This window comes from Pseudopipra pipra, chromosome 1 (genome assembly GCF_036250125.1).
Source record: "Pseudopipra pipra isolate bDixPip1 chromosome 1, bDixPip1.hap1, whole genome shotgun sequence".
Lineage (NCBI taxonomy): Eukaryota > Metazoa > Chordata > Aves > Passeriformes > Pipridae > Pseudopipra > Pseudopipra pipra.
The window spans coordinates 38712534-38739988 of record NC_087549.1 but is presented as its reverse complement, the minus strand read 5'-3'; positions in this window follow the sequence as shown (position 1 = coordinate 38739988).

The window sequence follows — 27455 nt, the reverse complement described above, 5'->3', positions numbered from 1 at the left end:
TAGTCCTTTCAAAAGCCTCTGCTGACATTTTCAAGAGGCATTTGGCCTTTTGGTTTAACCCATGACCAAATGTGTGGTCTTACTCATAGCTGTGTATTTCCCATGAAACCAAGAATCCTCAGATTCAGTTTATTGCATAACAGCACAGGTTGTCTTGACAGCATAAGTACAAGGCAGAGGAAAAAAAATATTTAAAGTAATTTCGTAATAATTAAAAGGAATAAGTAAATGGTACTTCCTGAGAGTCTGGGACTTAACAAATTTACCAGTCGTATTTCTAGTCTTTACAGATTCTTGTAGCCCACTCATCATATTAGTATCCTGCCCTTTCCAACAGAATTTTTCATAAATTCCATAATGTTCAAATCATTCTTGGGCAGTATCTACTCTTAAGCCATGCTTTCTGGCATAAAAAGTGCCAATTTAGGTGTGCCAATAAAGTGAATGGCAGGTTAAAAATAACCATTACTTTTACATATAACAAATGGAGAAAAATGCATATGTTTTAGAGTGTGTGAGAAACTTTTGAGTGAAATTGCTTGTTTCATTGATCAGTTTTTAGATTCTCTATGATATAGAGTAATATCCAGATAAGAAAGTCTTAAATATTATTCAACTTCAAAAGAGGAAAAACTATTTAAGCCTATCAGTCTTTACAAGGCGCTTTTATTTTCTGTATGTGAGGGGATCCTTAACAGCGATTTGAAGAGAGGTTGTCAGAGTCTCCTCTCCCTGGAATTAGAAAACTATGAGGTCTGAAAGAAAATACCTGACTTAAAATTTTGGTCATATATTCAGAAACTGATTAGAAAAATAGATTTGCAGAATAGTGTTATTAATATTGAAATCAGTAATACCTCTAAAGAGTTATAATTCCTTTCTGCTAACAGGACTCTTAAAGAGATTTATTTTATCCCACTGAATAATGTGAGTCTCAAATACCTAAAGAGTGATTATTTTCACAGTGAATTTCTAAAGCGTAGCAGTCAGGAGAAAGTACTGGCTTTTATGGAATTGCCCTTTGAGTTATAAAGTTCAACTCTGCATTAATGAATCTGTGCATACTTTTGGCAGTGAATAGCTACTGGTGTTTTGTAGTGTCTTAGAATGATCACATATTTCTATTTACTTGCCAGGTCTTTTTATGCTTCATTCTTCTTTCTAATTACAAAAAATATGTGCTGGAGAAGAGCTGTCCTTCATGCAGCACAGAGAACTGCTGACATACTGATGTCTTAATATTCTTGCAGGAATAGTACCCAAAGCCTCTAGTCATAGACTCTGAGAATCCAGTAAGGTATCCAACACTGCTGGTAGTTTCTAACAAGTTCAACAAATGAGGGTTTCTCCTCACCCAGGAGCAGAAATCCCACCAAGAAGCTAACACCTTGAATGGGCTCATAGAGTTCATGGTCAGCACACAAGAGCTGGCAAAGGCTTCAATAGAGAAATAAGCATCTGCCTGTGAAGGTTGGAGTTTTTTTCCTATGAACCCTGTTGATCTGGTTTAGAGATGGGACTTTCCCAACCTCCTGAGCTTGACTCTTCTGCCCTGCAGCTGAATGCCTGACCTGATGCCTAGAATTGCTATTGATCCACACCAGAGTCAGAGCCATGCATCCTGTTTCAGTTTGTGTCTCAAAACATGTCTAGAGAGAGCTATTGAATAAATAAACTTTTTCTTCATTATACAGAATTTCTCTGGGCTGAATTTTTGAATGATCATTTCTCAATATTTCTTGTCTTCACTGGTATTTTTTTATTTTGGTGGTTTTTCAATAACTGTCTCCCACATACTACATGGATTTGCAAAACATTCCTCAATTCCGTTTTTAGTCCTCACCTCTCTTTCTCTCTCTTTTCTCTCCCTCCCTTGCTTTTTAGCTCACTCGTTGTCATACTGATTATCTCCTTCAAAAAACTCAGGCTTCAAATCCATGTCTCCCACAGCTTCCTCCTCCTGTGTCAGTGTTATAGTTTAGATTGGTCCAGTAATCAATTGAAGCTGATGCATGTTTAGAAAACTCTCTTTTAATGTATTTAATTAAGAAGTCCCCAAACCCTTAGCTGATTCCTGACAGCTAGATTTGGTCTGAAACATAGTAAATGTGTTTATTTGTGTGATTGCGGCAAGAAATCCTATAACGTGGCAAAAAAGATGAGGGCAGGTATTTTTCATTCATGCTGGTGCTCCTGAGGTGCCTTTTTGGATGACGATGTGCCAAATTTTCCTGCCTTATCTCAGTTTCCTAACCCTATTTTCTGTCTTAAATTCAGCTCCACTAATGATCACCACAGTGTCAGTGCCAAAGCAGATACAGTTGACTACTTATTGTTCACCACAAGGTCATCTAAATATTGCTCTGAGCTACTCAACATACAACAGAGGTTCTTCAGATCTGCTCTCATCCATGCAGGTGCAGAAGACAGCTAACTATTACCATCTGGTCTCTGGAACTGAGTTTGCAGGGGCAGCCAGAAAACAGACACCTGTTTGGAACAGGATCGCACAATAAATCATTGCCAAATTATGTTGCAAGAAGGGTATGAGGGAAAAAAACTGAAAGAGGAAACACAATTCCTTTCTCAGTAGCAAAAAAAAAAAGAAAAAAAAAAGAAGAAGGGTAAGAGGGACAAAGCTGGGGGGGCCTGTAAATTACATGGACGAGGAAGAAATGGGAAACTTATTTGTAAATTTAGTTTAAGGAAAGGTGGATGGTGCTGCTGCACTTTCTCCTCAGGTCCTTTGCCAGTTTACGTTATCTACCAGGGAAGTGCTGTTTCTTCAACTTTGTCTGAACCATGGGTAAGTCTACATCAGTTTCTCACAGAGAGCTGTTTTGTTCATGACTTTGGGTTCAGAGAATCATGGAATGGTTTGGATTGGGAGGGACATTCAAGGTCATCTCATTCCAACCACTCTGCCACAGGCAGGGACACCTTCCAATAGAATAGGTAGCTCAAAGCCCCATCCAGCCTGGCCTCGAACACTGCTGGGGATGAGGCATTCGCAACTTCTCTGGGCAACCTCTTCCAGGGCCTCACTACTCTCACAGTAAAGTCTTTCCAATATTCATATAAATCTACCCTCTTTTAGTTTAAAATCTTTCCCCCTTATCTGTGCACTATCTGCCTCTGTAAAAAGTCATTCTTCCCTCTTTTATAGGCCCCATTTAGGTATGGAAGGCTGCTACACGGTATCTCTGGCAACTTCTTGGGGCTGAACAGACTTCTCTCAGCCTGTCCTCATAGAAGAGGTGCTCCAACCCCTTGGTTTATCTTTCTGGCCCTCCTCTGGACCCACTCTAACAGGGTTCCCAATCTGTTACCATTGTCACTTCTGCTGAGTGACTTCTGTCACCTTTCTTCACTCTTGCAGGAACATGTCCCTTACACCTGCCAAGTGTCCACCCCACTGCTGACTGCATGCAGCATAACGATGAAAAGATATTTGTCAAATTAGAAACCAGATTTGCTTGAAATTTATTCCTAGTTGCTACGTGAAGGTGAACTAAAGTTACTTATAATTAGGACCTCACAATTTACTTATGAGTAGAACCCCGAGTTTCCTGATTATAAGATTTATCAAGATTTAAATATTAGTAATATAATCCTTGTTTATCAGGTTTTATCTGCTTAGATTCAAAACACTACATAAACATTTATTTACTTTTAAATACCTTCTCACGACAGCAAGCTTTTGAAAGTGGAGAATAGGTTTCAGGCGAAGTATTGTTCTAAGTGCTACCTTAGACACAATTTCTTCTTTCCTATCTTTGTGTTATAAATCATGCTACATCTTTTCAGTCATCATTACTTCTTTGATTTTCTAAAATTAAAGTGAAGCAGCTGTCTCTCCAAGACATTGTGTCATTATGTTCTGTAAAGTGTGTAGAGCAGGTGTTTTCCTCTATGTGACTTTATCCTTGCATTTGACTTCTGCTTCTTGACATAGATTTTAATTGCCTTCTCACAACAAACAGTGATAAATCTTCAAAGGAATGTAACTGTAGCTCTAAATTATGATGCGTGGATGTACATTTAATACCTCAGGTTGCCCGCTAACTCAGGATAGTAGGTGATTCAGGAGAGGAAGTCACTAACAGAGCAGCAAGGTTATTTTGAGCAAGTTTCCTTGCATGTGCTTTTCCTTTACTTTGGAAGACACAACATTATGCAGTAATTTAGGCTTGATTTCATGAATAACAGCCTTGGCTTCCAGTCCGATTCAGTCTTTTTTTGCTTCAAATTTTCTGGGCATTTCCTGCCAAGATATATTTCTTCTTCCTTAGCAGATTGCTCTCCACTATCTCCTGGTTTCTCTTACACCAAGTCCCTTTAGGCACTGTATCACTTCTTTTGAGCTGTACTTCCCTGTGAACTGTGGAAGAGATGAATGGAAACTACAGTTCAAGGAACTGGTAATTTGGCAGGACACCGCTCATGCCATAAATCAAACTGACAATAAATCACTAACTATTATTTGGTATGGCTAGAACTGAAATGAATATTGTACTTGGAAGAGTCCTTTTTTCCATCTATACTGAAAAGCCACATGTTTCTATTTTTCTGTCCAAAAATATTATCCCTGGGTATGGGAAATTAAAACAGCTTTTCATCTGTGTTCTAAATACTATTTGCTTAAACTAATGTTTTCATAATGCATTTTTGTTGTTCCACAACCTACTAGCTATGTAGAGGACTGTTTCATTTACTTCATCCTAATATTGTTAACCTTACAAACAGGAGAAAAATTGGAAGAGGAAAAGTGATTATCTTTCTCATTAACAATGTAACACTGGCATCTAGGTTTTTGTTGTTTGGGGTTTTCTTAAAAGACCTGTTACAAAGCTGCCTGTGGTTTGATGATAGTACATAAAAATTGTGAATATGCATGTATTACTTCTATATATTTTTAATGAGATGCTGTAAAGCCCACTTTGAGAATTTGTTAGCTCATAGAGCAAACAAAAAAATGAACTAGATGAAACAAATTGGGCCAAGCTTCTACATCTTGAAGGTGAAGCAGGAATGACTTAATGCTTCCTGGTTTAAGAAGCCCTGTTGGGCAAGCAAATGGAGTATGTCCATCTGCAAGAGCTAGGAAAGGAGGAAAAAAATCCAAGGTTCCTATTCAGAGTCTGTTTTCAAGCCTGTTGGCTTCTTAATACTGCGGGTTAGATCTGGGAGTTTGAGCCAACTAAGGTTGAAACTTGAGCCTGGAAAATGAAAAAAAAAATGCTGTTGAGCAGCAAATCCAAGTTTGCTGTGGTGCTGCTGAGATGTCTCTCTGTTATCAGTCTTGGATTTCAGGGAAGCTGCTTATCCAGAACACATTTTGTCTGGGTCAGCAGCAGCAGCCTGAGTGTTCAGCTGCCCATGACCTGTCAGGAAATGAAGCAATTTCACATGTTCAAGATCTCTGAGAACCCTGGTAGCCTGCAATGTCGCATATTAAGAGATTGCTCAGAATCACCACGTTTCACCAGTCAAATAGCACAATAGATCAACAATGACTTCTGGCTTGGCAGAGGCTGATAATACCATACAGAAAGAGGGTTGTGCAGCAAGACTTGGTTCCACAGTTGAAAAATAATCAAAAATGCAATTAGATTGTCAGGAGCATGGTGTAGAAATGTTTCCTCTGCATGACTGGTTGTGTGAATGCTATTTTTGGTAACTGGTACCATGATTTATGGCACTGTGGAACATTAAGTTTACAGATGCTGCCAAGTGATAAAGTGGCAGTGTTACCAGTTTGTGTAAACTCAGCACTTAGGAAGTCAAGATCTTAACAGCACTGGTGCAATATGTTCAAGTGCTCATTTGTCCCGCAAACTCTGCCAAGGCACCTCCCTCCTATTCTAGGGCAGGGAATCTCTGTGAGAAGTAATGAAGATCTGAATTGTACAGATGTTTGGAATATGGAGAAGCAGATATCCAGATACTACAAATTGAACCTTGCTCCTTGTGCTCAGGGGACCATTTGAATGTACATACAAAAGCTGTATTAAAAAGAGGTGGGAGAATTATCAGACTTTGCAAGAAAAGACTTACAGGCTGCCTGAAATTAGGTTTTTGGACCAGTTTAATTTCAAAGGCCATCTTCTGTTCCAGAACCATACTTGTTAAAGTCAATTTTGTATTCCCAGCCAAGCCCAGCAGAGTCACTCAAGAATTTCTTCAGGTTTCTCTTTACTCTGTGAAAAATAAACGAGTTCTGTTTGCAAAGACTGCAAATACCTCAAACCCCCTGCTGTAGAATATTAATAAATAACTATTTTTACACAGAAAGCTCTCAGGTAAATTGGGCTTTTGTGAGAAAATCTTCAAGGTTTGCTCTTTTATTTCTGGCTTCATATTTTCCAAAATCTGGCCTCATATGTTTCTGTTGCAAAGAAATGGCAAAATACCTGAGAGTATTAAGACTGAGCAATCACTTCATTTAGCTCTTTCACTGTGGTTTCACTGAGATTATTTGATGCTACCGTCTACAACAAAACCCATGTGGTTTCATTCTGTGACATGGACTTTAAGCAGGTAACCAGTCTGTGAGTAGCAACTGCCTTTGCCAGTAGTACAGACCATGTGCAGGATTAGCTGTGGTGTCACCCCTGTGCTAGAGAGGGTCAGGTTTAACTGAAGTTTCTTCTATGATGCCTGTATTTTTGAGTTATGAGTCAAACTTTGTGTTCTCTAGATTTGCAGAGAAAGGCATTTTCTGTCTCGACTAGTCATATTTATTTTTGCCTAAGCCTAAAGGTTTGTAAATTTGGCCCAGCTTCTTTATGCAAATATAATAGAAACATTCAAAAAATATCCCCTGAAACACAAATCCCTAGATTGTATTAGAATGGATTCTTGTACTCAAACCCAATTTTCACATAAATATAGAAACTTGGGCAAACATTTACTCTGTAATAAGTTTTCTTTTTTTAAAAAAGGAATCAAATGGGTTCTTTGAAGAATACCTGAATATAAACAACCAAGAGCCCAGAATGGTTTCAGGAGAAACAACATCCACTGTTTTTGGAAAAAAAAATATATTTATAGCTGTCTAAAATACATGATGAAATGTTTTGGTAGTCTTGGAAAATATATAGTATATGCTTGTGGTTTTTTGGAGTGAGAGAATAAAATATTCACTTTTATCTAACTTGAGAAAAGTCAAGCCCTTAATCCTTGTTTCCTGCTGGTAGTTCTTTGTCATACTGCATTATGAGTGAGTGCAAAATGGTGAGTCAGATTTTGTAAATGAGGGGTAAGAAAAATGGGAATTGTATTTTTAGAAAAAGAGGAAAACAAACTGAGACACAGAAACAATTGGAAGCAAACCTGGTTTCAAGAATACTGTCTGTAGAAAAAATGAAGGGAACACAGATTCTTTATGTCAGGCCTATAAAAACTGTGGAAAACTTTGGCAGTCTGAAAGGAAGTGTTCTTATCCTGATGTGGGCCAGTCTGGAAAAGTATTTTTGCCTCCAGAGAGTGTTAAAAAATTGGGGTTTTTTATTGATATGCGTAGTTTAACTGCAGACTGGATCAGATATTAAAAATCACCCCCCTTCTTATTTAGTTTTGAATTTGAAAATTAGTGGTACAGTGGAAAGTTGTTATACACTAAAAGTAAGACCATAAAGCTAGCAAAAAAGTATGGATATAAATAAATTCCTAAAAATATACCTAAATAGTTGACAGTCTTTCAGTTCAGGTCATAAATATTTAAATGAAATATTAAAATCATACATTTCAATGATAATCTACATTAACATCCAAGTGAATATTTATTAGCCCCTTGTGTTAGGTATGCTAAATAACTTTGTTATGTAGTGGTAGTTATTGGATAATTTCTGTAAGAGTTATTGATTCTTTTGGGGAACATCCATTAAAATATGCCAATATGGAATTAAGTACAGCTCATATACCATAAAATTATATAACTTTTCCCAAAAAGGAGAGTACCTTACGCACTGTTAACCTATTATAGAGTCCCTTTTCATATGCTTAATTTTTATGTGACATAATAAAGTTGCAATTGTTATTGATGACATTAACTTATATCAAACTTTTTAATAGTAGTTGGAATTAAACATAAAAACCCCCACCCCTCACCTTTTAATTAAACATAACTACATTAAATATATGGGAAAAATACATTTTCTGGTATATCTGACTGTGGTTTACAGTTAATGATTTTTATTTAATAAATAAATTTTACTGCTCTTTAGTGAAATGAGGCTTTTATTCCCTGTTGCCATATCTTTCAGAATTTTAGAGGTAGTATATCTCAACTTCCAATATACTGTTTTCATTGATAGATTGGGAGAGGAAAATCAATTTCCTTAGCCCTTACTTTCTGGATTTCATATGATGTAGCTACAGCACTGGCCTAGACTAAATAACTGAAATAAAGATGACTATTGGTCAAGAGCAGCAAAAGATAAGCTGTTCTTGAAAAACACTGTATCACCTTAACATACTTTTTTTTCAGGTTCTAAGGTTGGCTTTTCACCGGTTTGATGCCCTTAGAAATTTTGACAGAAGATCTGGACACCTTGAATATAATTTTTCTCTAGTATGTGCAATCTGTTATAGACAGCGCAGGTGCAATAAAAATTAATTTGCCTTAAATCGATTTTAAAGAAAAAAGTTAGGTTTTATTTTGTTTGTTTACTTCTTAAATGAAAGCATATTTTAATTTCTTTTGCCTAAGTGTTAACAGTATAGAGAGCTCAAAAGCTATGGTGCATATTGGACAGAACTGTGAAATACTCCAGACTGATGTAAATCCAGCTCCATCCAAACCCCCATTCTGAGCTCATCACATGAGACAGGAGTCCCATGCAGGTACTGGAAAATTTGATTAACAACTGTCCCCTCTTGGCATCTTCCGTGCTGGCCCCTAGAAGAGCAGCATGCAAAGTGCAAGGTTTTGTTCTGAACTCTTTCTATTCTGCATATCTATATATGCAGTTCACACAGATACATCCATATTCTTTAACATGCCTTAAGCTAAAGAAGGCACTGATTTACATGGCTACATATTGATTTAGACACTTAGCTTTAGGCTTCCTCTTTAAGTCACAAGCAGGTGATCGAAAACCATGAACACCTTTAAAATAACTACACAATGCCTCTAGAAATGTGTACAGTCTAATTTAACTGGCTTTTAAACAGCCATTATTCACCAGTTTTTCCCTCATATTCCTGCTTTTCAGAAATCCTCACAGTATACAAATCAAATTCCTAAGATTAAATTTAACCTTTGAATATGTATACGTTCTTGTACATCTTGTTTTTATTTCTTGATCCTAAGGAGACCTTGTATACCATTTCTCAGAGGGCTGGAACAATCCTTAAGGGAGTTTGGTAGCGGGAATCTTGCAAGACAAAGTGGAGAGTAACCCAGACAATCACTGCAGGGGAGGTATGAATTGTTGCTACTATGTAAACCTTTGCTTCCTGTTATCTGGTTTGTGTTTATTTATGATGCATGAGTTATACAACTTGGACAAGTTCTTTCAATTACTTAATAAAATACAAATATGTAAATACAGGTAATATCCTCACACACTGCTTTCAATTCTTATCTACTGCAGCACATTTCCTGGATTTTACTTCTTCCAGTGCTGTTGGTAGTAAGTGTTTATTAGATAAAGAAAACAGGAAATAATTCTTCATTTCAATAATTCATGGAAAATGAACAGAAACTATGATATCTGTGACATAGGAGAGCACACATCTCAAACTGTGTTATTAATATTCAGTGCTGGGACTGTAGCTCTGGAACATATGCTTAAAACATTGCTAAGCCCCTTTAGAATATCATTTCAATAGAAATTCAGTAATCTGTTGAAATAAGTCGACACAGAAAATTATTATACAATTGGAGCTGTTTAATTACCAGTTATGTCCTTTAGTTGATCCCCTGAAACAATGTTATTAGTATTTAATGTGAAATTTCTGCAGTAAAAAAGGTGAATTTATGGGGTGAAAGGGCAATCTTCCATTTCATGAAATATAACTGGCAGATGGAAACATGAAATAAAGTGCCTCCTGCCAGCTTTTACTATACCTGCTCGTAAACCTTCCCGCCTTGAGACACTAAAAAGAGTTTCTTTGGGCCACTTAGCATTTACTAAAGGATCTGCTCTTCCCCCACCTTCACAGTGATGCAGCGTTTTTATAATTTTTAATATATTATACAGCACTTCAGTGAAAAGGGTGGTTAAGTTGAATAGTGTAGTTCCCATTGTTAACAGGAGAACATGCTAAAGCATGACAGAGGCTGCTGTGGAGTTCAGATCCCTTAAAGGATAATATTTTACATAGGATTTAAGAGTACAAGAGGTTTACTGCTGCCTGAGTGGAGCCTGTGTACTCCAGTTTGTTTTATTGACTCTCTCCCCAGAATTTTAAATCTATGCTGTTGTGGTTTAACTGCAGCCAACAACTAAGCCTCACACAGCTGCTTGCTCAACTCCCCACCCACCCCTCAGTGGGATGGGAAGGAGATTCAGAAAGAAGATAAAGCCATGGGCGGAGGTAAGAACAACTTAATAATTGAAATAAAGGTGGTAATAATAATAATAATAATAATAATAATAATAATAATAATAATTCTAGGCTTAGGATAAACACTATTTAGCAAGAACTGAAACATCAGTGTGTTATCAATATTATTCTCATCCTAAATCTAAAATCACAGCTCAATCCATCTACCAGGGAAAAATTAACTCCATGCCAACTGAAACCAGGACATATGCCCAATCCCCAGGTCAAGGCCTCTTCACCTTACTCCTAGTTGTGGATCTGTGAAAGGGCAGACACAAGTTCCTACACAAAAGTTCCTTATAATATCATGCTTTTATCTTAGATTTTACATCATTTCCTTTGGTCTCAGCACCCCAGTCCATGTGTTTATCTTACTGTCAGGTAATAAGTTTTTCTCCTCCAAACAGAAAAGCTTTTTCTCCTCCTCCACCCCATAATATACCTCTGCAAAGACAACAGCAGGCTGCATTTAGTCCTGGATCCCAAAAGCTTTTCTCTGGAGAAAAATATTTTACAGTTTGAAAGTCCATTGTTTCAGATCACGGAGGGATGGAAAGTCTTAAACCATCACACTTTCTGCACCTCCTGGAGGCACCTGCAGAGAGAAAGTGTTGGTCTTCAAGATTGTACTGCTCAGAGCCAGTTTGGGGGTGTCTTGTTGCTTCAAGAGGACCAAAAGCTTTCCTTTGTGTCAGGCACAGTTACATGATTGATTCTTGCCTCAGGTATTTACATGAAACTATTGTTGTACACGTGTGAATGCTACTTTAAGTTCAGTTATCTGTTAAATTAAAGCAAATGGTCAAGCATCCCACGGAACCAGACTGATTCCATTGCATGACAGCCAGAGAGAGACTCCTATGCTGTCCTATCTCATCAGAAAAGATTTGTAAGAGAGGATCCAAACATGATTTCAATGGAACTGAAAGTATTTTAAAGGGGATGTTAGTATATTTAAATGTGCAAGGGTTCCTGTAACAAATACAGACTTGCAGAAAACATGGTGGGGAGTTTGTGTAAACTGTAATGCAGTTCCTTTGGTTTCTTCTGAGTGTCACTGACATCATGCTAAAATGTTCATCAAGGGTTCAGTCTGAGAGTGTACTATTTAAAAAGTAGTCTTCTGTAGATATTTTGGCTCCATGTTGCATGACACATTATATTAAAGTTAGTGGTTGTTGTTAGGCTTTCATTGCTATAATATTGGAATGGCTAATACAGCCTGAATATTTTGCATCATCTCATTAAAACTCAACATTCCAGAGTCTCCTTAAATTCTTTAAGTAATTCAGGAGTAAAGGATGTTTTGTCCAATAAAATTTTTAATTTGCCGTGCTTTTGTATTAAAAAATGAAATAAAGGTACAACACCATTAGTGGATGTATTTATTACATTACATTACATTATTACATTATTATGTAAATTATTATTACATTATTATGTAAATTCTATGAAAAACAACAAGAATTTTAAAATCCAACACAACTGCATTATGACTTTCTCACAAGACTGAGCATCAGATACTGAGGTCTGTTTTACAACACTCCCCAAAACAAGTTAGAGCCATCAGGGAACAGCTGCTGACTGGTGAAGTCCCTGTGCACCCCAACTGCCCTCACCAAACTCTCTACATTGACTCGCTTTGCGAATCACTTTGCCTTTTTCACCAGTGGGGTTTTAAGGCAGATGTGAGGCAGAGAAGTCCACAGGAAGAAGAAGCCCTCCAGACTGAATGCTGACAGGAATTTGCAGTGTGAGAGGGATCTCAGAAGTGCCAGGAAGAAATTCTCCTGAGAGGAGTGCCCATTGCACCCCTCGGCATAGCGAGGGGACATGACAAGCAGAAAATCTGAGCATGGTTTCCATCTCATGCAGCAACTTCGCAAAAGTGTCTCTGTTGGATATGTAAAAGGGTTTAAGACCTTCAGACTCATTGGTCATACTTGACTGTCCAATTACGCATATTTATAGTAATGAAAAATTTTTGCATGACTTGAACATTTTGTATGGCATGCAGTTATGTTTATTTTTAAAGCATGATGTGAGAAGGGAAAATTTCAGCTCAAGTGTTGCACTTTAGCTAATAATTGACATATTTAACATGCATTTTCTATGGTAACTGAGAGCATTCACTTATATACATATTGGCTTTGATGTCAAAGATTACCTCTTCCCTGTGTGCAATTACCTATTACTTTCCCACTTCTATAAAGTCCTGCTTTTATTGTGTTTAGTGAATCTTTGAGGAGCTGGGCTGTAACCAAATAATCAAAGGGACAACAAACTGCAACATGTGGAAGTAGTTGGCCACAGATAAGGGCAAGAGCAAGAACTTGTAAATTTGATTTGGCACGTGCCATGATGAATCTGGGATGTTAAACATGATCAATTTCATATAAAATCTCTATAGTGAGTTTTCTTTGTAGGTACTTAATTTCTGAATGAATGAGGTCAGACAGCTGACACAAAGAAATGTCTTGAGATGGGTAAATTATGTGCAAGAATTCCTTAGAATAAGGAAGGTGGCATGAGAAGTTAGGGGCTACAAACACTAAAATAAAATCCATTGGAAAACACAGAAGTGTTCTTGCTATAGTCAGCCATACTTCATGCAGTAGGTCCCTCAGGGCCTTCCTCCAGAATTTAAACTGTCCACCTAAACATTACTTCTTCCATTAACCTGGCACAAACATGTATCTTGACCAGTAGTGCTGGCTTCCTGCAACAGGGCAATGTGATAAGGCCAGAACCCCCCACAGCACACATTTTCCTTAGGTAGCTTCTGTCTGTGGATGGAACATGCTGGAATCTCTCTCAATGGCAAGGCTGCTTCCCTTGCCAATCTGAGGACACTGAAGGACCCTTACGAGGCCAAGAACTATTTATAGTGTTTGTCACCCTTCCTTCCAAAAAAACAATCATTCAGTGGGTTAGGTTGTTTTTTGTTTTGGTTTTTTTTTAATAATCTCACTTTTTTTTTTTTTTCAATCTCACATGCTACTGCTTTAAGTTGATAAACACAGAAAACATCCCTGAGTGCATATTAAATAGGATGGTCAAATGACATCCACAATTCCTGGACTGCTTTTTGTGATGTGTTCAGAATGTTGTTAACCTCCCAGTTTCACTGTAGGACTTACGAAATGAATATAGTTGTGCATATATCCATACATATGGATATGCATATGTGCATCACACTCACACACATACACACAGACATATTTTTATGGCACTTTTATTCTCCAGCTAAAGCATAATCTTTTCTTTTGCTCTGGTTAATTTGATCCATTCTCTACACCTAAATCCTGCTTGACTGAGTTTAAAATTTCTATAAGCTGTTTATAGTCTCACACAGAAAACAGAAACTAAAGAAAATATACTGTGAACCTGAAAGACACGCAAAATTTGCCTGAATTCTGGATTTTAAGAAAAGAGAACACAAGCGTATAAAGCATCTGTGTCGTGTGCATCCCTCCCCAGCCCACAAACATCCTCCAAAACAGAATTGTACTGGAGCGTTTCAGTAACTGCTCCTTTTCCCTCCTCCCCACCCAGACAGGTACTTCCCCTCCTGAAAACCTTTTCCTCCCTTCTGTCCTCTGACTCTTAGACCTTCTTAATCTTTTGAGTTCCTTTAAGCAGAGTGACATGACTTGTTGTTAAAGTGCTGCCCTGGTCAGGATGGTCACTGGGGACCTTCAGATGTTTGTCATAAGAAGAGAAGAACTGCAGCCCTGGGGTGAGAGGTGACCTGTCGTTCTTGTTTCTGCTCGGTTCCCACTGAGAAAAGCAATGGGTTGAAGTGGCTTTATAGAGAAAACTCCTAGGATTCTACTTACAGTTCAGGTTTTGGAGAGTCTCGCTCTCTCTGGTGTAAAACTTTTGACCAAAATCAGTATTAAAGGATATTCTCATGTACAGTTCTCAGAGTCAGGTTTTATGATTCTAGGCACAGCTCATATCTTCCCATTTTTCTGTATAAACAGAGATGGAATAGTGATATAACCCACATGCAGTCACTTACCCCAGGATGGGCTGTAGTCTGTTCTGAAAGGAATTTGTGTACCTTACATGAGACTATCAATTTCTTCCAGTCCATGAGCTATTATCAGCATCTTAAATGGAAATAATGCAAATCTGATTGAAATTTGGGGAATAAAATAAAGAATTGCATAGCAACAAAAGTACAATAATTGTAAACGTTTACTTCACCAAAAAAGGAACAAGAAAACTCCTTCAGTGGTGTGCCGTGCCTTTTGCAACAGAGGTGATGCTTTTTATGGAAATCTTGAGGAAAGTTGAATTCTTAAGCAAAGCAGTGCCACCCTTTAATATTTAAGAAAAACTATTTGAAGGGACATATTGTGAAAAGTAACACTCCTAAATCATCTGGTGTCCTGCATACATTTAAACTGATAAGATGTATCTATCTTACTGTTAGTTTTTAATTCGAGGAAGATTTCCATAGCTAACTGCCAGATGGTTAAATTTAATTTTTGTTCTTGAAATATAACTGGAAAAGCTGCAAATTATGAGCTAACACTGTAATAATACAAATAGAATATCTACATGAGCTAATGTATTTGGATTTTTCTTTTTTTCTTTTTTTTCCCACACAAATTAGTAACCTGAAGAAGTAAGTTTCTATGTGTGCTTCTGAAACATAATGAATGACTTCATGTTGCAGATTCATATAAGGGACTTAACATTCAAAATGCATTGATTGGGGTTTTTTGCCTAGCATGTCTGCACCACTACATTCAGAGGGTTTTAGGACTCTTACTTGCTCAGGTACTAATCTGGTGCTGAATTAATTGTTCATTCTGAAAAGAGAACACAGTAGACAGTAAAATAGATTTCTGAAGGCATTTTGTGCACAGAATGTGATTAAGAAGCAATCAAGCACTGGAAACCCACTTTGCTCCTGTACCTTGTTCTTGGGCATATGGGTCATGCTGTAGGGGATGGATTGAAAGCAATTAATTATTTTACTAAAAGATAAGCTTGAAGCTCTGTGTGCATATGTGTGTGTGTGGATAGTTCCCCCTCCCCACCAGCTTCCTGGAGTTTATTAAAGACACATGATATAAAAGCGAGAAAATAACTGATTTTTTTCTTTTTTCTTTTCTTTTTTTTTATGAGAGGACAGTTTTGCATTTTGAGACTTCTGCAGTTAATAGGCTTCCTTCAATTTTTCTTATGGCAGCTTTTATCAACTAACATATTTTGGGATTTTAGTTACTTCTCCTAATGTGCAATTTACATTCTGGTAACACATGATGGACAGCAATTCTTGACTAGACAGTGACAGTAGAAGATTAAATAGCCCAGCCAGTTCCTCCTCGGTCTCTGGAATTTTTTTCAATTAACTTTAAACAGGCTGACTCAGGATTTTCAAATTCTAGTGTTGAAACACTTTTTTTTTGTGTCCTGCATTCTTCATTTAGAAAAAAATGAGGCCTGTGTTATGAATTCCATGGATGTCGATAACTTACACTGTCAAGAAGAAACTGTGCTACAAAAAGGAAGCTCGTGGTAAGCACCAAGGAAACTTGTTGTCTGCGTAAATTTCCTGAGGATAAATAGAAGTTGACAAGTAACTTCTATTCCAGCAATGCCTCTTCTTTATAAAGAAAAGTTGAAATAAGCTGTTAATTTTCTAATAAAGTCCCTTCCCAGACTTGATGTTATTCCTCTGTGTCACAAGGTACCATGCATCATTATAGCAAAGGTTGTTTCTTCCCTAGACTGCCAGTCTTCCTCTGCCCTTTCAGAGCCTGTGTTTCACATAGGCTGGCACTAGGGATGGTATTGGCTGGGTGATTTAAGTTAGATCAACAAACATTAACTTGGCACTTGCTTGGATAATTTGACTAGCTACGAATAAGATTCCCTTTCCATTGCAAAGCTCTGTTGTCTCTGTCTGCTTCTCAAGCTTTACAACAGAAAATTAATTTTATTCATAGTTGGAGGAACAGACACAGATAGTCGACGCAAAATGCAGAACATAATGGTATTGACATACTCTAGATCAGGCCACTGCTTTTAATGGGGATGTCAAGGTCCCAGATAAGGGCAGGCATTCAAGTTTATCCTTTGTCCAGTTTTCATCACTGATATCTGATTGATCAATGCTGTTGCAAAACAAGGTGCTACAGAAAAATCCAGGAGGTGCTTTCCTCTAAGGTGTAATAATGGAAATGGCAAAATCATGAGGCAACTGATTTTGATTTATGAATAAACACTGAATATTGTGCTGGTTAAAAGTATGAGGAGGTCTCTGTCCTCTTTTTTCTGAGTTTACAGACAAAACCACATTAAGCTGAAATGGTCTTTCTTTGAAAAAAGAAAAAATATTTATTGCTGATGGTTTCATATATCTAAATAGTAGCAATAAAAATGTTTCCATACAGAACAAAAATGTTATTTGGAGGTGTTTGTTTTCATTGTCTTTCAGGGATTTGTTCTGTGCAATGTGTGAAAAATAGACTCCTGTGTTTACAGCCATACAAATTACATCAGCCTCTGTGTGCTGTCTGCTCTCACAGGCATTGTTTTATCTCTTAGCCTCCTTTTCAGCAGCTCTGAAATGCCGGCTTAAAGAGGTGCATGGGGGCTTGCAGAGATGAGCAGCTTTGTCTGTACAGTCCCCGTGATGCTGCAGAGCATCAGCACTGCAGATGCTTGTTTTACTTGAAAGAGGACGGACACACTGGAGGAAAGGACAGGATGTGCTGACCAGTGTGGCGGGAGGTCAGATTGATTGGGTAGGGTTACAAGAGGCTTTTGGAGGCTGAAGCAAGGTTTCTAAATATGAACTGAAGAGCTCACATGTATCCTCCCTTTCTCAAGTGCTGAGCACACATTGCTTTAATGGCTATTGCTACGGCTTCAGCTTTCTGAAAGGGTGTTAGAAGAAGCAGCTTAACCAAAATGAGATTGGCAGCTAGAGGTGGGGAAAGCAAAATGTCCTCACGAAGGGAATATGGTCCAGCACTTTAGACTCATGATAAGTTTAGAAATCACTGGCAAAATTATCGCGTTGGCAAGGAAATTGCTATATTGGTAAGCACCAGTAGGCTTTGCTTTTATCCCCTTACCCTTAACCCAGCTCTTGAAAGGTCAAGAGATTTTGATTGGCTTAGTTTGGGGTTATTTTGGTGGTTGTTCTCTTTTGTCCTTTTTTTCAAGTCTTAGCAAGAACATACTGTCTTCAGATCCTTCTCTGTTTAGACTCCACTTTGTCCTCCTGTGCAGGTGATGAGTGCTATGCTGCAGAGCTGTCTTTTGGCAAACACCCATGCAGGCCTGGAGTGAGGGCAGAGCAGGGACATAGCTCAGAATTATGGTGATAAAAGTCTTCTCACTAATATTAGTCTCCTTTAGGGAATTTGCTCTTTTCCAGAAAGTACATAGTTTTTTGATTGTGCATCTTGTCTTCCTAATAGAAGAAAGTTAAATGTATGAATTTCCAATTAAATGCAAACCCTACTTGCCAGTGCTTTGGAGGTCTTTGTCGGAGCTGTGTCTTTTGCTGTCCATTAGGCAGGACTAGGAACAGTCTCAGTGACATCACCAGTAGAGCTTATTTGAATGCTGAGTATCCTCCTCCTTTTTCCATCAGAATAATTGTCATCAAAACTGACTCCGAAATCCATTCTTCTATTGTTTTCCTCAATACTTGAAAATGTTAATTACTTAATCAATGAAGAGATTTTTTTTTCTCTTCTATAATATAGTTATTTTTTAGAAATCCAGGAATTAAGTGTCCTAAGAACAGACTTTCTTCTCTGCAAGGGAAAGTAGAAGATCAATTTGTCTCCCTGGCTGTAAGATTACCTTTCTTTCTAGTGCTGCAGCCATGATACCTACATCTGTTTTCTTAGAATGACGTGCACTTGGAACCCAGCACAACTGCGGTTGTCATTTCTCTACCCACCCAGAGACACCTGGGATACATGTCTCTCTTCAAGCATTTAATCCCCAAGATAACACGCAATCACCATGCAAAATGTCTTGTTTTCTACAGCTAACACTCTGCCTTCAGCTGGGTAAGAACAGGGTCACCCTTTCTCAGCATTATAAATGCAGCAGATAGGAAAAAGCAGTAGCTGGAAAGAAGAACAGAAAGATCCCATGCTGTTGTAATTATCCTGACCTTTCACAGCATAGCTGCAGAAGCTTCCAGCTGAAACAAATGCAAAGACAATTCCATGCTGTAAAGAGTCCTTTTTAACAGCAGTGAATTCATGGTCTTTTTTGTTACCCAGGTACAGAATACGTTCTTGATTAATTCCTATTAATACAAGTTGGAGTGACAGCTTTAAGACACCAAATGAAGTTTTCAGATGTTATGACCTGGCACAACTCTGACCTCAGTGGAGACAACAGTTTTACACTTTCTGAGGGTGAGCTCTGCCCCTGATGAGCAATGGCACAAAAGCTTAGAAATACCTCGTGGATGATGCTAACTTTATTTTTTTGCTCTAAAACGCTTTTGTACTCCTTTCCCCAGCTAAAATCCTTGTTATTAAGATGCTCTCCTGCCCTATGACACCACTCAGCATAGGCAAGGGCAGGAAGCGGAAGGGAAAAGTCCTGGGGAAGGCTTGCAGGGCTGTCTCCCAGCCTGGCTGGGAAGGGAGACCTAATGAAACACCACGGGGCAGCAGCAAACACGGTTTGGCCCCTGGGGTCCTCCTGGACCCTTTCCATCCTGATTGCATCAGTGAGGTTGTCAGGTGCATTCTTTGCACAGGTAGCTGGGATTGCCTCATCTGCAAGTTACCTTGGTTTAACACTTCAAAATAACCCTTCAAGTATGGGTTTTTCATTATTCTCTTTTCTTTTTCCTGAGTAGTTTTGTCTGTAAAAATATTGACTTAGAAAATCGAGAAGTTTCACCTAGATTTCTCCATAAAAATAAACCTTCGGTATTAAACATGGGCTTGGGAACTTAAAACTCAATGTTAATGCTGCATTTTACTGCCTTTATTGATGATAAAACGTTATCACACATCGTGTTTTTAAAGGAGAGTTTGTAGAGCTAGTTCCCTCTGGGACACCCATTTTAATTCATGGTTATTTATTCTTTCCTTTCTTCTTATACAGGCTGGCTTTTGTTGTTTTCTTTGGTTGTTTGTTTTTTTTCTCTAAAAGAATGAATACTCTGTTGCAGCCATACTTACCATACAGCTTCTTGCTCATAAATCTACAATCTAACATCAACTCAGTAGTTCAGAGACTGAGAAGGGCAAAGTCAGTTCAATGAATTCTGTCAATATATGCTGTTTCAGAGCCTGAATAAAACCAGTTCCTAAAACAAGCTGAAAAGCAACACAGCCTTGATCATTGATTTGCATTAGAGAATTTCGGTCAAATACTTGCAATAAGTCTGGTGTTCCAATTTTCACAGTTATTTAGGATTCTAGAAATTTCAGCCTATAACTATAATGGAGTGGGGTGACTGTGGTTACATGGTAAGGTGGTGTTGTGTTTTGAAGCTGGCTCCCTGCCAAGTCTCCAAACCTCACCACAAGAACTCCCCCCCCCAAAAAAAAACCAAGGGAGAAGAGAAAAAAAAAAAAACACAAGAGAACCGAAATGAGAGAGAGGCAACTAAAACAATATATATAAATATATTTACGGTTATATTACAGTTAAATACAATTGAAATATATATACAATTTCAAAAGGAAAAGGGAAAGGGAAGGGGGAAGGGAAAAAAGGAACAAAACCAAAATAAAATATACACGATCAATAGCCCAATATCTAGCAACTAAAAGAATTAGCAAAAGACTATCTTACCACTCTCCTTGGGACAACAGAAAGTCACACTAGAACGATCGCTGGCAACCTCCGTCTCCCAAGGTCGGCAAGGCCTTACCCAGGCCTCGCTCCCCAACACGACAGACTCAACAGCAGGGAACCTGCACCTCCAAAACCGCTGGAAGGAAAGAGAGCGAAGGCCTCTCCTCCTTTCTTCTTATACCCTGGCTTACATAAAAATCGTAGGGAATACCGGGTAAATCTAGGCCTTTCCTTGGTTACAAACTGGTCACCAAGGAAGGCCCAGACTAAACTACCACAGGTGGTTTCATTAGTGACTGTTCTTCAGATTGCCTAAATTTATCTCATTGTATCAATGACCACTGGAGTTTGAGGATTTTTTTTGGTTTTTGTTAATAGTGATGTCTGCTGTGCAAGGCTTTTTTTTTTTTAGCCATAAGAGAATAAAAAATGGAATTTCATCTTTTTTAATGTATTTGAATAAAAAAAGGAGTATCCCTGTATCAGGCATCTATTTATTGCCTTTTCACTTGCTTACAGTAACACTAAAATAGTATTTGAGGGTAAAAGTCCATCAAGGTCTCACTTAAGTGCTTATGAGCGTTTTATTTACTATCTATTTATGATATGTGGTACTATGAATTTGGCTTATCCAATCAAGATTGGTATCAAGATCAAGCCTTTTATGGTACAGAAGCTCATGTTTCTGAACAAAGCAACTGCTATGATGATTTTGAAGTAACAAACACCTATAATGAAATGCTGATGAACGATTTGTATGTGAAAATCATTAATTGAATTTTTTTAATGTTTGCAGAATTTGTTACTAAAAAAAAAGAAATAAATGAGATATATTCAGTAATTGAGTTACTAAAAAATTCCAATTAGGAACAAAATTCATGTAATTAAATAGGAACCCTCATTAAAATTTCATTGTAGGAGTTTATTTTTCTAATAGAATTATGTCCTAAAGTAATAGGGCATTCAACTTCACAAAGAGATGAGGGATTCAGCTGAAGTACTAACGGTGTATAAAAGTGTGTGCTACTAAAATGATGACATCCAATTCTACATACATGTACTGTGAAGACTTTTAGCACTGTTACATTAATTATTTAGTTGCTATTCAGCACGAGTGGGTATAGGATGTTCATTTGCACATGTTTACTAAAAAGAATAAAATCTGACTAAACAATTTCTTCTACAGCTTTACAAGTGTGAAGATGTAGAGTCAGTGCACACTTAGGGCAAGGAGAAATAGCACTGAAGCTTGTGCAGAAGAATTCAGCTGACTTACTTATAACAAGTACACCAGCTTTATCATAGATGTCATTCTCTATAATTTATAGAGCAGTTTGCAGTTCTGTTAGGTTGAATCAGTCATAAAGAGAGAACAGACTGTAAAGTTACATTAATGTACCACTCCTAACTTGTAGGATAGCACAGAAAATTATTTATATGTGTTAGCAGGGCTAAATGTCCCTCAGACACTTACAGAGAGATGGAATGGGTGTTTTTGAGATGTCAGGGTTGTCAGAATGAGAGTCAAGATTACTATTCAACATGAGGGTTTTGCAATCCCTACTTTATTTAGCAAAGCAAGTAGGTTAGTTTTCAGTAGAATACAGTTATAGCCTTGACCCAAAAGTTTGCTGCCTGTGTCAGTGTATCACTGCACAAACAAAGATAGTACTGTTGATGATTGAGCTGCAGACAACCTCTAGCAGGAAAACTGGGTGATCCAGAAGAGTACTGATAAAGAGTTATGATGCCATTACCTGTCATGAACACCATCCAGATGGGCTTTACAATTTATGCAAAGCCAAAGTCAAGTGGTAAAACTGAAGGAGACCTTGAAAACTATCATAGAATAAAAACTCATAGATTTTATATGGGAATTTTCTTCATAATTTGGAGTTTGATGCTACTGGTGAGCTTTCAGAAGGACTCTGAAAAAGGATAGTTTTGTTGCAAATATTCTTGCCAAGGGAACAAAAAACCCAATCACCCCTGCATGTTTGATTTATAATTAACAGGAATAAAAATGTAATCACAAATGTAGCTGCCACATCTAGACACGATATAAATATTTTATGCAGTGCTTCAAAGTTGCGTATAATGTGCACTGTAAAATTTGAGTATTATAGTAAATGAAGTTATTAAACCTTTAAACTAGAAATTCTGGACTCTCACATTTATAGAAACACTGGTGTGTTTGAACAATGATCCTGTAAATTACAGCATGTAAGAAAAAATGCTTATCTCTCCACAGAATGTGCAGGAATATAAATGACTCATAAAATTGGTAAAAATGTAAAGCTGAAGGCTTAAAGGACTTTAGATGAACTTTAGTTTATGAATTCTGCTCTCACATATACTCATAGATTATATTTATTGTTTTAAGGCGTAAGCTCTTCTTTGAGACGGGATGCCACCCAGGTTATTCTTAGGTCAGGTTGCACTGTTAGGAGCTTCAAACCTGCTTTTTCAGGTAGCTTTTCTGCACCTTATCTGTGGAAACAGAGACCTGTCCCGGGAATGTCATTGTGTCTGGTTTTTTTTCTGTAAGTGGCATATCTGAGCAGCACACGGATTTAAAGTTCCTGATACTATTAGAGGACACCTCTGCTGTAGAATGCTTGGAAAGCTTCTGGGAAGCCTGGTCACTCCTTTGATGCTGGCAAGTAGCCCAAAAAACCACACGGCAGCCATTGTATCAAGTTCCCAAGTCAGAGGACTTCACTGCGTCCAGAGGAAGCTTTGGGTGCTGAACAGCCTGATTTCCAGAGGCACAAGAGATGTGTGTCACTTCAGCCAGCACTGATGAAAGTGCCCATCGTGCTGTGTAATCTGGGCATCTGGCAGATGGCATTTGTGATTAGTATTGATTAGTGGAGGGTGTGAAAGGTATCTGCCTGAGAGTGCAGCAGAAGGAAGCAGTCAGACATCTCCACAGCCACCCACAAGCACCACAGAGAGGATCTTTCCTTGTCCTTACCATCTCTCAAAAGGGATGATGTCTTTTATCATTGGTAGCTAGTGGCTCTGCCTGAAAAGCTGTTAAGTGCCTATTTCTCCTTCCTTGCTTCTTCCTTCCCAAGATCAAACAGATGCTGCAAAACAGTATCATGACTTTTTATAGAAAAGATATTGCAGCCAATATTGACATGGAAGGTGGCATTTTTATGAACTCCGAAAGTAACTGAATTATTATGTATATAATGTATATTTAATGTTTTATTTTTGTGCAGTGTACATATAATATATTAATGCATGTAGTGTATCAAGTGGAGTTTTTGATGAAGTTCTTGTTAATGACATTATGGGACAGGAAGAAAAAAAATCTGACATCCAAATAGGCCTGCCAGAAAAAGGTCAAGTGGGGGAAGAGGTAGCAGAGGAAAAAAACTGTACGATTACTACATACTTTTCTTAGCTTGGAGCTAAATAATAATTTTTCCCTTTCTTCCCCTCTCCCATCCCAGGGTTGAAAAATAAATCATTTTTTTTTCACTGTGAGTACAGTTGATTTTTAATCTGAAAAAACTCATGAAATAGAATTTCATGTAAATATAGATCAACTCTTTCAGCAATCCTTCTACCCTTCATAATAATTTCATTACTATTCTGGCCAAGATGGAAATGTCAGGGTGGGAAAGGGGACTGGAAGTCAGTGTCTACCTTGCAGGAATTCTCAGTCCTGATAAAGGCACTGTAGGATACTTGTGTTGCTGAACTGCACTGAAGTTTGTATCTTTTCGCTCTTTTGTGCAACAGACTTTAGAAAAACATGAAATAATGAGCATCACCTTGTTTTTTATATGCAGAAATATCATGATGTGCTGTGACCCTCACAGCAGTAGAATTGGGGTGCATGAATGCCAGATCAGTGCAGGACAATGTGCAGTGCTGCCCTCCAGAAGAGCTATGCTTAGGAGGGTCACGCCAGGGCCAGCACAACCAGCCCTGCGGAGCAGGGAGGCAGGATGGAGGCAGCACTGCAAGTGGCTGCTCTGAAGGCCAGGAGAGTCTTAAAAGCTTTCTACTCTTCTGAAACTTCTACTTGCTACTTTTCACTCCCTTTGGATCTCACCATTTCTACCAAATCTGTATGTACATGGTAAAACATGTTTTATGCCTCTCCAAGGGGACGTGAGCCCCTTCTCAGCATCCCACTGCTGGTGCCAGGAGGACTACAGAGCTGGTGTGATCACAGTGGGTGCTCACCTCTCCAGGTCAGGGAGCAGGAGAAAAGGCATCATCAACTTACACTGCTTTTCAATGATTGTGCCCAGCACTTCTGAGCTTAATTTTGTGTATAAGTAACTGTGAAAACACTGTATGTCTAAGGGGAGTTCCTCCCCTACCTTGAGTCCTCCACCCTAACAGCAATTGTGCTCTTTAGCAATGATTTTCCTGCCTATTTTCCCTTCCTTATTTTCAGGCAGTTTGCTGGGCTTCAAAAGCAAACACTGCTTAAGTAAAGGTGGTATGTGAATTTCCCTTAGCAAGCAAAAACCACCACCAAAGTCCTCTTTTAGAAAAGGGGCGCATGATGGATGGAGCTTTTAATGTGCCACAAGATTGGCCTTCTAATTCTAATCCTCTAATAGCTGGGAATGGGGAAAAGTATGAAATGTAGAATTTAATGAAGAAGTTTACAGGTCAAGAGAAAATGGCATAATTCATAAAAAAAAAATCAAGTCAAATTTTGGGTTGTTTACCCAGATAAAGATCCTTTTCAGGCTTTTAATATCAGGCTTAGTATTCTTTCTGATGGAGTTTTGAACACCAGAGTATTATCTCTGAACACCAGAGCACTGTAAAGAACCCAGTATTAATGAGGTTTAGCTAGTCATTCTTGTATCTACTAGTAGAGGGGGAGCAAAGAGGAAAGTGATGCTTGCTTTGCGTGCCATGTCTTTGCACCCAAAAGTATGCATGTCATATTGTTTGACAACACAGACACAAAGCCATAGCTATTTATCTCCTGTGAACACTAAATTTCATAGTTTTTAGCCTAAAGAAGTAAAACCATCAAGCAATCATGATAATAGAATTGAGTTCCTGAACTTCAGCAAGTTTGGAGTTCATTAGTCTGTGTGCATTCATGGAAAGCCTGTGATACTTTATCAGGAAAACATTTGCATTAAAGAGCAAATTACCAAAGTAATCCATATTTTCACACATTTCCAAAGAAAGTGGCTTCTGGTCTTTAGGTTGGAAATGGACAGATTTCTGGGAATTTGACTGCAACAACATGCAAGAAAGGTACAACTGGTTTTTTAAATACTCTGTGAAGTGTTCACATCCCACCCACCCTTGTTGCCACAGAGTGTAATCTGAGAAGCATCATACAGAATATGATGTTGAAATCAGATGTCTGGATCTAGACCTGACCTTGAATGAGTAAAAGAAAGGGAAAAGTGTGTTTAGAACAGTAGACTGGAAAAGAAATTATATTTCTGTTCCCTAAGGGGAGTACAATCTGATAGAAGGTATCAAAAAATAAACCTGCTTAGAAGCAAACTGAGAGTTACTTTACAAATTACATTCTTAAAAAGAGAGAAAATCAACCAAACCACACCAGTCTTCAGTGTGGGGCTGGTGAAACAGTCTTGGTTCAGTCTTATTATGTTTTAGAAACAGAGAAGAACAGCAGTCTGCTTTCAATAAACTCAGTCCAGTCATTTCCATTTCACTGGAATATGAAAAGCCTGTGACCGAACAGAAGTACTTACAATGCACATCTCTACGTCTGAACTAATCATCTTGGTTCCTTTAGCAGTCATCGGGGAGAAATGGGCAATAAGTGAGGAGGAACTTTCAATATTACAAATCTTTAATTCTATTTGCATTTCAAATTTGCAATGCATTTACAAAAATAGATTTTGGAAATAGAAATTTGTAATAGAAATGGAAGTTTTGTATTACACGTAAACCAGGGAGGTCCCAGGTGATTGGAAGCTGGCTAATGTGATGTTCATCCACAAGAAGGGCTGGAAGGAAGGCCCAGAAAACTACAGGCCTCTCAGCCTGACCTTGGTACCCGCAAGGTTATGGAGCAGATCATCTTAAGTGCAATCACACAACACCTACAGGACGGGCAGGGGATCAGACCCAGCCACCAAGGGTTTAGGAGGGGCAGGTCCTGCCTGACCAACCTGATCTCCTTTTATGATCAGGTGACCCACCTGGTGGATGAAGGGAAGGCTGTGGATGTGGTCTACTTGGTCTTCAGCAAAGCCTTTGACAATGTCTCCCACAGCATTCTCCTGAAAAAGCTGGCAGCCCACGGCTTGGACAGGGGCACTCTGTGCTGAGTTAGGAACTGGCTGGATGGCTGGGCCCAGAGAGTGGTGGGGAATGGTGCTGCATCCAGTTGGCAGCCTGTTGCTGGTGGTGCCCCCAGGGCTCAATGTTGGGCCCAGTCCTGTTTAATATCTTTACTGATGATCTGGATGAGGGGATTGAGTGTACAATTAGCAAATTTACAGATGACACCAAGTTTGGGGGGAGTGTCAATTTGCTGGAGGGTAGGAGGGCTCTGCAGAGGGATCTGGAGAGGCTGGATAAATGAGCTGAATTCAATGGTATGATGTTCAACAAGACTAAGTGCTGGGTCCTGCACTTTGGCCACAACAACCCCCTGCAGCACTACAGGTTGGGGACAGAGTGGCTGGAGAGCAACCAGATGGAGAGGGACCTGGGGGTTCTAATGAACAGGAAGCTGAATATGAGCCAGCAGTGTGCCCAGGTGGCCAAGAAGGTCAATGACATCCTGGCCTGTATCAGTAATAGTGTGGCCAGCAGGACCAGGGCAGTGATTCTGCCCCTGTACTCGACACAAGTTAGGCCGCACCTTGAGTACTGTATCCAGTTCTGGGCACCTCAGTTTAGGAAGGACACTGAGGTGCTGGAGAGTGTCCAAAGAAGGGCAATGAGGCTGGTGAAGGGATTGGAGCACAGGCCATATGAGGAGTGGTTGAAGGAGCTGGGGCTGTTTAGAGAAGAGGAGAAGAGGAGGCTCAGGGGAGACCTCATCACTCTCTACAACTCCCTGAAAGGAGGCTGTAGCCAGGTAGGCATTGGTCTCTTCTCCCAGGCAACCA